This window comes from Pinus tabuliformis, chromosome 1_2 (genome assembly GCF_031772625.1).
Source record: "Pinus tabuliformis cultivar Carrire ecotype Pingquan chromosome 1_2, CPIR1, whole genome shotgun sequence".
NCBI lineage: Eukaryota > Viridiplantae > Streptophyta > Pinopsida > Pinales > Pinaceae > Pinus > Pinus tabuliformis.
Genome location: NC_142298.1, coordinates 763,884,816 through 763,897,263, shown reverse-complemented (window position 1 = coordinate 763,897,263; position 12,448 = coordinate 763,884,816).

Below are 12,448 nucleotides of genomic sequence, written 5' to 3'. Positions count from 1 at the left end.
AATGAGCATCATGGACACTTTGATTTGCCCCACAGTGCTTTACGGCTCAGAGATTTGGGGTCCTTCTCTCCTAGAGTCAAATTGGTCTACAGTGGAGTGGGTCCAGACCCTCCTTTTGCGCCGTTTTTTGCGCCGTTTCATCATTCTAGCAGAGTTCGAGGCTCAACCTTTCCTCCTAGAGGTGATATTCAGGTTAGTGTCGCTTCTGCACAGGCTCCGAGGTCTGGCAGACGTGAGGAAGGGTCCTGACAGATACCCATATTTAGTATATTTCTCCTCAGAGAACATTGCCCGTATGCGGACAAGCCAATCCAAATGTTGGTACACTGGTGTGACAGAGCTTCTGGAGACTTCAGGAATCCAGACCGACCATCTCCCTCCTTTTCATTACTCTCTGAATGCTCCAGGCCACCTCCTTCCCAATCAGCAAGAGCTGAATAAAATCATTAAGGAGAATATTTACAGACGATACATTCAGACTACATGGACCAATCCTCCCAATGGGTTGCGTCCAAAAATGGCCTTCTACGCGGAACATTGCCTGGAGATCAGGGATGGGCTCATCATCAGACCCCAGTACACGTTCCAGCATTGGATGCATGCCCTTAGAATCCCCCTCGAGCAGCTCAGAGTCGGGTATCACAGACTCCGAGTGGAGACAGATCACCACATCGATAGGGCAGATAGGATTTTCCAGCTCTGTCACTTACAGGAGATAGAGACAGAGACACACTTCATCTTCGGATGCCCTACTTACTATGAGATTTGAGGTCGTTTCCATTGTCTCTTCAGGTCTTCTCAGACTTTGACCAGCTTCCTCAGATATGTTGATCTGAGATGCCTTGCACTTTATCTCTAGGGGGCCTTTAGATTTCAGGCCCGTTCTCTTCAGCCCCCCACCAGATCGGACACCACGCAGAAGATCACAGACTTCTTTAGGGCGTTACCATCAGTGCGGGGCACCAAAAGAACCATTGACTGACCCACAAACATTGAGACCAAATCAGTGCGGTCCCGAGGGGGCCGACCCACTAGACTGCACCAGCGCTCCAGGATTGGATCCACCCCTGGGAGGCGCCCTAGAACCTCCAGGCAATAGCAGCGACAACCCAGTATGCCCACAGGACAACAGACTTTGACAAGCTTCTCTCAGTTTTCTTCTCTCGACCTCGGATGTTAGGAGTAGGAACTGGACAGGGGACTCCTTCCCCCCTTCCTCTTCTTCTTCTCCTTCACTGCTTCATCACAATGCTTTGTTTCGAAGCCGAGAGCTTCTAGCTTCTACATTTACATTTACTTAGATTATAGAATTATTTTCTGCTTTTTAAAAGAAAAGTTAAAGGGGGCCATTTGGTCCACCGGCTTGGCATGATGTAAACATTGTAACTGACAGTCCCGTTGACCTATTATGGTCATTTGTTGGACATTAATAAAATTATCTTATCTTATTACTAGGTTGTGCTTAGACAAGGCCATCCCACATGATGGATGGAAAATCGATATAACCCAACAAACAAATGCATTATGAGATTTTCCATATATATTATTGCATGTTTAGAAATCCTCATGGTTTTAAATCTTGAATTAGTGTGCTACATATCCCTATAATAATCTTTATCTAAAACATTTTCTCTCATTGTGTTATCATTTATGTATATTGGAAGAAGACACTCCCACTATTTTTTAAACGAAAACTCAAGGTTAAATCTTATTTACAATTCAAAACACATACTTGCTTAAGATACATCGCCATTGTAATGTTTTACTCACTTTTCTCCATCTTAAAGACCATTATAGATCCTTGGCAATGCTCAATCTTGTCTCGTATATTTTTTCATATCATATATATATATATAAGCATTTGCTCTTAATGTTTAGTAATTTTTTAATCAATAATATTAAATTAAAATGTAATATTATAATATAATTAATACTTCATAAGCACATACAAAAAATTGTACTACATTATGCTATAACTCTACTATATAGAATTTTTAGCTTATTATCGTATCTAACTTATTCGTAATTTAGGAGAAGAGGTTGAGAGAATATGTCAACCACCTCTAACAATTCACAAACTAATTTGTCACTTATAGAAAGTGACTTATTACATTAATGTAAGCATTAATTCAAACATCCCCTCTCAATGCTTACATTATCACATATACACAACAAAAAAGCCTAATCAAACATTCTTTAAATGATTTACAATTTTCAAACCAGCTTCAGCTCCATCAAGTTGTCTCGTAAAATTCATAAAGGCATAACCTGGGCTTGTCACTGCAAGCTACGCAAAATCTTAGGTGAATATGATGGTACCTAAATGTTGGAGATGGCTCTACTACAAAATTTGCGTCCACCTAGAAAAATTGTTGTTGTTGCTAGAAAGTAACTGCTAGTTTAGCCCTCCAAACTGCTCCAAAAATTCTGAGAAATTAGCCACAGGCACTACTCCATTGGCTCAACAAAACCTAGAAATATCTTATGGACCCAAGTGGTGGAAATGGTTCTAGGGTAAACTATGTCCTCCAACAATTTCTATTGTTGGTTGCTGGATGGAACTAGCATTTCTGCCCTCTGAAATGCTCAGAATTTTTTTTGAAATTAATCCTAGCCTCCTCTCACCAAACCCACAAAAACCCAAAAAGGGTTCACGCTTAATCCACCGACCCCCGATGACCCCCAACAAGTGTAAATTGCTCAATTTGGCCAGAAAACACCCCATAGTTCAGATACTGTTGAATTAGGCCCAAATATCCCTCCAAGAAATCCTCCCTAACTCTATGAATTTCTCCCCTCAATCACCAAGCGGATCCCAACTCGAATGCTCCCCAAATTCTAAATCTCTCCAAGTGCACATAACCTGCCAGTAAACCCCAGTGCAAGTCCTGGAATAGACAAAATCAGACCTCTAAAATGCAGCAATCTCACCCCTATAATTCACCAAGGAAAACTTGCTCCCCCATAGGATAATTCTCTGCAAATTCTCCGACCAATACTCCAATGAATGCTAGCTTCTCTCAATCCCCACGAAATTCTTCTACGCCCTTGGAGTGGCAAGCACCAGCTGAAAGAAACCTATAAAATAGCCCCTCAATGATCTGGAATCAACTCCCCAAATTCTCTCCTAGGGTCACACTCGAAGTTCACCGAAGGAAGAGTTGGAATTTTAGTTTGGAAATTTCTTGTGCTAAAAACACAATTGTTTTGGCTAAACAAATCAAGAGAACTAAAGTTTGAATTGTACAATAACCAAACGATAATCCACAAAATGAGTCCATCCTCTTTTTATAATTTCTCCTCATGCCTCTAGACTCCTTTTTTTTAATATTATTTTATTAGTGGGGGCAATTTTCCACTAAGTCACTTTTGCCACCATTTAATAAAATAATAATTTTGCACTATTTTCCGATAAAATAATACTAGCCACCTTTCTCTAATAATATTTGCCCCTTTTTATTTAATATTACTAAAATTGGGCAGAATTTCTTAGTGATTGCCATGCTCACAAAATTGGGGATATAACAGCGAAAATGTAATGTTCCTAAATAGGAATTTAAGTGATAAACCAATTAAACAAGCAGTGCAATAGTGGAAAATTAAAAACATTTACCAAACACCCATGAAACACTGTAATAGTAGAATTGGTGAGCCATATATTATGAAATATGAGAGCATGAGTACAATATATAAATGGAGTAGTGCACCTGGGCTTATCTCAAGGACAAGCTGGACCAAACCCAGGTGCTAGGATAGCTAGAAAGATGGTTGTTTAGCTGCTGCTCTACTATGCTCTGCGTTGTCCTAATGAACTGTTGATCTGCTGACTTCGGCCTGCTGGAAAGTGCACAAAAACTACCCAGAAAATTCTTCCCTTTTAGCCTTAGATTCCTTGGACTAAACCCAGAAAAATCCAGAAGGGAATTTCTCTGATTTTGACTTTGGATTTTCGCCTCTTGGGAGCTGCTCTCTGGCTACATCTGTTGACTTTCGGCCTGCTGGAAAGTGCCCAAAAACTACCCAGAAAATTCTTCCCTTTTAACCTTAGACTCCTTGGACAAAACCCAAAAAAAACCAGAAGGGAATTTCTCTGATTTTGACTTTGGATTTTCGGCCTCTTGGGAGCTACTCTCTGGCTACATCTGCTGACTTTCGGCCTACTGGAAAGTGCCCAAAAAATGCCTAGAAAATTATGCCCTTTTAGCCTTAGACTCCTTGGACAAAACCCAGAAGAGAATTTCTCTGATTTTGACTTTGGATTTTCGGCCTCTTGGGTGGCTAAATCCAATGTTGCAAAAATCGCAATCGGGATTAAATCAGCGAGGGTCTAAAATCGGAAAAAAATTGTAAAAATCAGCAAAAGATCAGCAAAATTAAAAAAAAATACAAAAATCGCGATTTTTTCAAAATGAAAAAATCACTGATTTAATCGTTTCAGTGAAAAAATTGCGATTTTCGCAACACTGGCTAAATCAACCTCTACGTATTTCTGGCTGCCCAGAAAACATGCAGTCCCTTCCTCTACATGGCTGGCTGAGCTGTGAATCATTGCTGGAAACTCCTGCAATCTTTGTGGAACAACGCCCCTAGGGCGGGCATAGATGGTCCCTTGAAATAGAGGTTGAATCTTCCTTGCGGAAGACTCATGGCTAAACAGCCGGTAGACTCGCTAAGCAGCAGAGCGTACAAGAGTGAGTTTGTTTGTCAAATATTCAGAATCAAAACAAAATGAGAGTTGATCTCTCTTTATAACTCCTTGGGCCCCCTTAGCCTCATGTGGGCCCCTCCATCCACCCATTTGATTTTCCCTCCAAGCATATCAAATGGCTAATTTGAACTCCTATGTGGGTGGCCCCCACATTCCACTAGCAGCTAAATAAAGTCAATTTGGCCCCTAAGTCCCTAAGTCAAAAGTGTGGGGCCCTCTTCCTTAGTCAAAAATGTGCAAAATTGTGTAGCAGCACCCTGTTACTAATGTGTTTGAGAAGGGACATGACAGTCCTCCCCTCCAAAATGTTGCTTGCCCTCAAGCAACCTCAAAGCTGGGTGCTCCAAAATATGCTCACCCTCCCAGGTGGCATCCTCATTTGGCAAGTTCTTCCAATGCACCAAACATCACTTGTCCTCAAGCAATGCCTGAACAAACTCCCTCTCTGATTGTGGACCCCCACTATCGCTGAAAACTTCACCAGGGTCCCAAATGTGCCATTGGATCGTCCCTGATCGTTGTACTATCCTATAGTGAAGGAGTCCCACGATACCAGGATCCCAAGCCAACCTAATCAACGTGAAGCCTCCCTTGCTCCACTCACTATCCTACCAGATATGGGCATTAGAACCCTGTGTCTATCACCAATAAGTAGAGCATCATGACGATGTAAAACTCTGCCCAAATCCTCATGAAGTTGCTCTACCGAATAGTCCATCTCATGCACTACAAGAGTAAACTCTTGAAGATGCAATCCAATCCTGGTGAAATTGAACCCTCGTCTACCCGGGCCTCCCCTGATCTCCTCCTGTTGATCACCTTGCCACACCGGTGAAGTTCCCCACACCATCAATGAATCACTAAAACCAAATGGAAGATCTGCATGACCCTCCCCTGTAGAAACCAACTCACCTCTATGGGTAGTTGAACTGCTCAGCCTTGTTATGCCAGAATCCCTTGCCCATCGCAGAAGGAACCTATCCTGCTGACATCGTGACACTCTGGTCATGAATCATTGCTTAGCATGCTCGTACCAGAACCTCATCTCCCATAACTCTCAGCCATAATCTATGCGATGATCAAGGCTAAGCCAATCTTGCCGAAGTGACTCAACAATGTCAGTGCCTATCATTCCATGGCTAGCCCAAATCCTGAGCAACAATCTGCCTTGTCCTATAGTGAGGACTTCGGTGATCGCCCATGTGTCCGCCTATGAATGAATCAGTCCACTTGTTATCCCGACCATGCTCACTGAGGAGTGGAGTATCCCACCAATCCATTGGATCCCATAACCATATTGGAGGTCCACAAACCCCAATCCTCTATGTCTGTCGCTGTGATATGCTGCTAGTTGTTGGGACCCCTTTGTGCCCTGTCTCTGCCTCCTGTAGGTATCCAATAGGTAGGCACTGAGCATCAAGAACTCGTGCCGCAAATATCCAGTTGTTCTGTGCCTGCCAAATCACACAGCGAGATCTGCTATCCTAGCTCCTGATGATGTGCTCGGGTACTGCCAGAAGCCTAGGCATCATCCTGCCAACAAGGACTACTGTCCTCCACACCTCATGCTCCCCTAACGCCCCAAGCTGTCCAACTGAAAAAGCACCATGTAACTCCCTCTTGGTCACCTCCCCAAGTGTGAACCTAAGGGTGGAACATATGCTACCTCGACAATCAACCATGCCATCCCTAAGTCTGTAACCGTCAACTCGTGCACCTACCAAGTGTCTCAATTGGAGAGTCTCCTCTCAGCCCATGACACATGGTGTCTCATCCAAGTGCCTAGGGTGAGTCCCCCATGCCCTGCTACCTGAATGGAGAGTGTCAAAGTGAAACAACCAAACTCTCTACGATTGTAAGCAACACTGGAGGATGATGGGTGGGTATGTCCCAAAGAGTATGATCAAGAGTCTGCCGAAATGCTCAAGAGTAATCCTACGGACGACCCTCTCCTCGCCTCGGATCCGTTGATAACTCCCTCGAGGCACTGCCTCCACTAAACATGGTGTCCCCAATGCTCGACAATGTCCTCATCGATCCTAGGTGAGTTGCGTCCAATGGTACACCTACTATCCCTGTCCATAAGTCTCCCTGGAGGCAAAGCTCCAAGTGCTCGTTACACCACATCATGTGTCACTGCATAGCACCAAATACCACCGCACTCCATGAAATGCCACTGTATGCCACAACCTATCTCTGTACACCACTGGATACCCCCGACTACAGCTATACCATCCTGTGTCCTGCCTATGTCACTACACCTGTCACTCCTCGCCACTCCTCCTACCCCACAGTGTAAACTGACATGCTATGGCATACCACCATGTATCTCCTCACTGCATAGCCCTGCACACCACTGGGTGCTATGGCCTAGAATTGGGTTTGTATGCATCAGGCCACATCCCTCTATATAACACTGAATGCTACGACCTAACTCTGTGTAGCCTTGTGTACCACTGCCTACTATCATACCACCCTGTAACATATGGTATCTTGCATGTGCCAAAGTGTCTGCCACTGTGATAGTGACCCCACCATGACACGCGTCATGTCCCCTCGTCCATCCTGGTAGACCTGAGCACCCTAACTCCACTCCTGCTAGGGGGGATATCTCTGTTGTGCTGATCATCTGTGACCCTTGAGTCCTAAACCTCAATGGGAGAACATCATCTCCATACAATATCCGGTCTGGTGGCCTACCCATGCCACCTCTTCGAACCAGATCCTGCCAGAGAATATTAATCATCCTGCGACCCCATGCGCAACCAACATGCCAAAACAACCAATGGATTCTGCTCACAAACCACCTAGCCACTAGCGTCAACTGGAGCTCCCCTAAGGAATGCATGCGCTCAGGCATGGGGTTGACTACCTCATCAATGCCATAGCCATCCTGCATGTCTGATATCGGATAGGAAGCCCCGCCTGGATCCCAATGCCAACTTGGGCCTCCAACACCCTCAATGTCTAAGAGCTCCCATTGAGCTTTACTCTGAACTACGACCATCTCCATGAGTCTAGCCCACTCCACTAGGTACCAACTCAGAATCTCTCGCCATCCAACCCCAAGAGAGGGATCGAATGCACAAACTCTAACACATAGAACAAGCCCGACATGTGGATGTTTCATCTTGTGCAACTTTGACCGTCTCATCCCACTACCTAGGTCAACACATGAGATCTGACTAGGTAGCTTTGTCTCTTTCTCTCCAATGGGAAAAGGTGACCCAACAGTGCTGCTAACCTGATCATCCCCTTTCGTATGTTTAGACAACTCCGCCACTCTTAATCCAATGTGTAAGGATGGGTTGATAACGTTGTAGATCCTGTCAGTGTGCCTCTGAAGCAAACTGTGCTGAAATCCCAACATGTGGTCTCTATGTTGCCCCTCATCACTGGCTAGCCCAAAGGATGGTTGCACATCCTCCTCCATCATGGGCTCGACATGAGCCTCCAACTGCTCCTCCCTAGACAACCCAACATGCAAGACATGCTCATCAGTCAGTTGTAGGTGACTGTCATCCGGCAACTATGTCATAGATCTGGATGCCTCTGTATCTATTGGCTCCTCATCAACAGTGGGGATGTTTCCTGACACCTCATCAATGGATGGTCCTATGGGTGTATGCTCTACTTTCTCCCCCAAGGTGTCAACTGGTGCTATCAAAGAGGCCTCCAACAATGGTGACTCTTGTGCCACACTGGGTATACCAATGTGATCCTCACACTCCCACGTGTCCTCTACCTCATGTTCAATCCCCTCCTCAGGCCCCTGATGTCTAAGACCAGGTCTCCACCAGCAAAATCGTCTCCTTGACTCATCCTCTAACTATCTCTGGCCTGCCTGCTCCTTTCCAAGAGATCTGGTGCCCTGATTCTGTCGGCTTTCCCCACATAGTGTAGATGGTTGTACTCCCACGACTTGTGCACCTCTAGTGTCTATGTTGTAAGGACAAGGATGGATCTGGTCTGACACCTTCCTCAACTGAGCCAACCTCTCATCACTCTAGCAGATTCCACCCCAGAATCCCTGCATACTGAATCTCCCTTGAGCCATGGGTAGTGTACGGTGTAACTCATCACTGTGCATACATGCCCAAATCTCCCATGATCTTACTGGTTACCCACAGCTGGGCCAAGATCATGCTCTGATACCACTGTAATGTTCCTAAACAGGAATTTAAGTGATAAACCAATTAAACAAACAATGCAACAGTGGAAAATTAAAAACATTTAGCAAACACCCATGAAACACTATAATACTAGGACTGTTGAGCCATATATTATGAAATATGAGAGCATGAGTACAATATATAAATGGAGTAGTGCACCTGGGCTTGTCTCAAGGACAAGCTGGACCAAACACAGGTGCTAGAATAGCTGGAAAGATGGATGTTCAACTGTTGCTCTACTGTGCTCTACGTTGTCCTAATAAATTGTTGATCTGCTGACTTCAGCCTATTGGAAAGTGCCCAAAAACTGCCCAGAAAATTTTTCCCCTTAAGCCTTAGACTCCTTGGACAAAACCCAAAATGGAATTTCTCCGCTTTTGACTTTGGATTCTCGGCCTCTTGGGAGTTGCTCTCCGGCTACATCTGTTGACTTTCGGCCTGCTAGAAAGTGCCCAAAAACTGCCCAGAAAATTCTTCCCTCTTAGCCTTGACTCCTTGGACAAAAACCAAAAAAACCCAGAATTGAATTTCTCTGATTTTGACTTTGGATTTTCGGCCTCTTGGGAGCTGCTCTCCGGCTACATCTGCTGACTTTCGGCCTACTGGAAAGTGCCCAAAAACTGCCCAGAAAATTCTGCCCTTTTAGCCTTAGTCTCCTTCGACAAAACCCAGAAAGGAATTTCTCTGATTTTGACTTTGGATTGTCAACCTCTTGGGTGGATAAATCAACCTCTACGTATTTATAGCTGCCCAGAAAACACATAGTCCCTTCCTCTTAGAGCAGTGAATGCATAGAGGTATACAGGTTATAATGGTAATGAAAGAGGTGTTCAAACTGATCTCTGCTTTATACTCGTATTCATTCTAGTAGTGATTACATAACAAGCTGGTTATACCCGTAATAAGTGTGTTGCTACGCTGCTTACAAACACAAACACAAGGGCATTACTAGATAAGTTGTACTCTTTCTCACTACATATACCTGTGATTCAGTATAATCGAGCTCTCTATGGTTAATTACGGATATACTTAAGCTTACATCATAGTATAATCTAAGCATAAGTAAGCAAGAAGTGATGGTATCGATGTTCTGTAAACATAATAAAGCTTACATACCCCTAGTAATGGAATTGGAACAGCTTCATGTTATGATTGATTACGGACTACTAGTTATGGAACATGTGATAGCCTTATTCCGGTACCAAAGCTGGTCATTGCTTACAAGTATCATAGGCTATTAGTACTACTTAACCTTTGCTTGTTCTTCATGTATTAGTGTTGGAACCATTATGCTTTATAAGTATGAGTATTCAATGGGTATCAATCCTATGCAAGTGATTAGTACTGGTATGATGGGTAATCATCTTACTTCCTTTGATTGATTTAAACCAAAACCACTACATATGCCTTAGTGATACTGGATTCATAGACCCGATCATTAAGCTCAAATACATGGGATTGGTTCTATCTCCAAAATATGTTAGATCATTCATTATGTCGTAATAGTTAGAGATGTATAAGCAGATACCTAATAATTGAAGCTAGTATAACTGTCGAACCGTATCCTTTTTCTAATCTACATGATGCTTTACTCTAGTAACTCCAAGCTATCTGTATTTCCCAAAGGTTACAGTATTCCAACTTGATTAGCATAAGTATTGAGTATTACTACTAGTGTTGACACAGAGATATGACATAAAGTGTACGATGTATAGGTAACTTAGCTGTAATATATACCTAAGCTAAATGATTATAGAAACAGGGACTTTATATTCATTGCTTACTAAATAGGAGTCCTAGTTATCATATTAGTCTGAATGCAATAGTAATGACTCTCAATCAAAAGCACTATAAGCTGGTGTTAACACTATACGATCTATTACAGATATAATGTGTAGATGAGCTATCAAATAAGCTAAGTTTCATTGATTCGTGTATAGCTTTAAGTATCAGTATCTCCCTAATTCTTATTCTATGGGTAAATCAGCTTCCATGGAGATTGAACCCTATTCAGAACAGTGCTTACCTATCTCTACTTGGTCTCTTCTTAGTACCGCCATTACAGGTTACTAGTCCTATCGATTCCCTTAGTTCCATATTCGTTTCACCCATGAATCTCCTCCTAGAACCGGTGTAATTACGCAGAGATAGTAGTATAACCATGATGTTCAATAAGGTATGGTCTTAGTACTACAATATAACCACCATCTTACCATAATGAATGGCATTATCTATATTACCACAACCGAGTAAAAGGATGAGGTTAATCGTATTACCATTATTATTGGAATAAAGGGGAAACGACATACTTATTACGATACATGGTAAACTAACACTAATGGAATCAAACCATTACTATTTTGAGGTCATATATTGGATCACCTTATGTCCCAGGAATATACAGGTATAAGATATGATAACCTACAACTTTCTAGATAATAAAGTACGATATGTAACCCAATTGACATAACAGCTAATCAAGAGAAGAGTAAGCTATGTATAACATTATTTGAAGTAATTGCATTGATATAAGTGAATCCCAGTGCTCAGAGTAGATAGAGAGATACTAAGTCCATTGAATAGAGCAAGAGCTTATCCTATTCGATTACCATATATAAGATATACTGTGTGATTTACAATACATGATATAAGTCTAATCCATGTGATGGGAACAATACTAGGAGAAGAAGGAGAAACATGGTAATACGCTAACAAGAGCTTTTATCAGGTTTCAACAAGGGCTTGATTAGACATGAGCTAGGATCCACTGTATTAGTACTAGTATGAAAGGTAATGATGACACCAAGACTCGTATTCACCATGTGCTCAATGTAATCACATTACTAGGAGGCTATGATATGTACTATCCTATTCATATTGGTTATTGACTTCCTTATCACTGCCATTCCATATGTGTATGCCTTTTCATGTTCCCTTATCCATTGCATTCCACGGTAATCATACAAGCTAAAATATGGTGAAATTAGGCAGTAGTAGTCATAGTACCAATCTCATTTCCATAATATAGGTAATATGTATAGAGACCACATATATTCAATAAGACAGGTGTATGTTGTAGATATCAAAGATTGTAAACACCCATATATTTGACATGTTCATAGGGTCTAGTGATTAGGGTAACACAATAGCCACATGTACATAAATCGGTACAATGTGAACACCCTATGTATTTCATGTGTTCATTGGGTCTATTGATTAGGGAGATACACTCACTACATGTACATAAATCGGTACATCTTAAGCACACTAACCTATGAGCTCTATACGGATCCTATGGCATTAGTACTACCTATCTCTACCATTGACCGAGTCCCAGGAGGAGATTGTTGTATGAGTATAACATACAATTAGAAGCAAGCGTATTTATTGGTGACGATACAATGGTTATTAGAAGGTGATTGAATACCATGTAACTAATGGAACACACAGGATCTTCTTGGTAAGGACGTTGTTAGATGAGGTGTTTAGGACCAACTATGATAGCTTGGATACCATCTATATTGAGAACACAAGGCATATGGAAACAGTAAACAATGTTAAACAGTGT